The sequence below is a fragment of the Phalaenopsis equestris genome, unplaced genomic scaffold, assembly GCF_001263595.1.
Source record: "Phalaenopsis equestris unplaced genomic scaffold, ASM126359v1 Scaffold209888, whole genome shotgun sequence".
Lineage (NCBI taxonomy): Eukaryota > Viridiplantae > Streptophyta > Magnoliopsida > Asparagales > Orchidaceae > Phalaenopsis > Phalaenopsis equestris.
The window spans coordinates 147,422-149,681 of record NW_018229017.1 but is presented as its reverse complement, the minus strand read 5'-3'; positions in this window follow the sequence as shown (position 1 = coordinate 149,681).

Genomic DNA, 2,260 nt, shown 5'->3' with positions numbered 1-2,260 from the left:
TGAATGATTTGCTAACTGCAAAGTTACAGTAGTAGGGGTTATTTCTCCTAATCCCAATCTTTTAAATATTGATAATGACATAAAGTTAATGCTTGCACCTAAATCACATAAAGCTTTCCCATAAAATATGTCTCCTATTGCACATAAATTATAAAGCTACTAAGCTTTTCAGGAAGCTTCTTATGAATTATCGCATTGCACTCCTCACTAAGTGCAACAGTCTCATTATCTTCAAACTTCCTTTTTCTGTTGAGAATTTCCTTCACAAACTTTACATAGCTTGACATTTATTCTAAGGCTTCAACAAATGGAATATTGATTGTAAGCTTCTTAAATAATTCTAGAAATTTTGAAAATCACTTATCCAACTTCTGTTGTCGAAGTCTCTGAGGAAATGAAGGTGGTGGTTTTACTAAATCAATTTTCGGCGGATAAATAGGTCTTTCAGAATCTTTCAAAGCGTCCTGTTTTGATTCTTCAATTTCTTCTCTCTCAATTTCAATCTCTTTTTGAATCCTACCTTCTAACTCTCTTCCGCTTTTAAGTTGTACGGCTTTAACTTGCTCTTTATTCTGGTCTTTTGGATTTGATTCAATATTACTAGGAAGTATTCCTTGGGATATATTACTTAATGAACTTGCAATTTGCCCAAGTTGATTCTCAATATTTCTAATTATAGCTCCTTGACTTTGTAATTGATTACCCATTTGTAACACCACTTCTTCTATAGACAACTTCTTATTCTTAAATTGTGTATTACTGATTCCTGGAGAATAAGTAGATCAATAATTATTATTCCCTTGGTTGTTCCAATTTTCCAATGGGTTTACTTGGTTGTTCCCCCATTGTTGATTATTACCACCTGAATTATTATTCCAGTTAAAGTTGGGATGGTTCTTCCAACCTGGGCTATAATAATTGGAATATGGATTACTTTGCTTATTATTTATGGTATTCAAAGTTTCTAATGATGTTTGAGAATCTACCATTTTGCCTAATGAATTCTCTTAATGAATTCTCTTCCCTAATGAATTCTCTTCAATCATGAAAATTGGTTGAGGAAAATTCATTCCAAATTTGTCTAACTTCCATTAAATTGCAACAACTTGATTCGATAACATAGTAAATGCATCAGTTTCATGAATATTGGCTACTTTCTTTGGATTTATCCTCTCAGAAGGCCATTGAAAATTTTTGGTAGTCATCTCTTCATTTAAAGCATAAGCGTCATGAAATGGTTTTGACATCAATGAACCACCAGCAGCGACATCGATAATAGATCTAAGAAAACCAATTAATCCATTATAAAAGGTTTAAATTATTAACTAATTTGGTATAACATGGTGTGGACACTTTCTTAAGAGTTCTTTAAATCGTTCTTGTGCTTCATAAATAGATTCCCCTTCAGACTGATTAAAAGATGTAATATCATTTCTAAGTTTCGCAGTTTTTGATGGTGGAAAATATTTAGTAAGGAATTTTTTGTGCTAAATCACCCCAAGTTTTGATAGATCTAGGTGCTAGCAAATTCAACCACATCTTAGCTTTATCCCTTAGTGAGAAAAGAAATAACCTAAGTCTTATGACATCATCTGAAACATCATCGTATTTAAATGTAGCACACAATTCTAAAAAATCAGTAAGATGTAAATTTGGATCTTCAGTTGGTGATCCCCCAAACTGATTATTTGATACCATTTGGATAATATCAGGTTTAAGCCAAATGAATTAGCCACTATAATAGGTTTTTGAATACTACAGTGAAGTTCATCTACAGTAGGGTTAGCATAATCTCTTAATGGTCTAAACTCTTGATGAATTTTAGTATTTTGATTATTTTGGTTTGTTATTTCTATAATTTTTTTGATTTTTTCAAGATTTTTAATTTTTTTGGTTTTTATGATTTTTCTAATAGTTCTTTCTAATTCAGAATCGTAGGGCACTAGTCTTTTAGAACCTGAACTACGCATATACTAACATAAAATAAAATAAAATAGAATAAAACATACAAAATAAGATACAATATTTAAAGTTTAAATAAAACTTTCTAAAAATAAAAATTTATTTAGTTTTCTTCCCCAGCAACGACACTAAAAACTTGATACACGGATGCCTTAATGCTTATGCATAGTATAACAATAGTTCTGATGGTATTTTTAACTTATGTTTCCTTATTTTGCAACAAAACCAAAAACTTGATCCTGAAGAAAAATAAGAATTTAACTTTTTAATTTATATATATTTATATTGGGATACTACG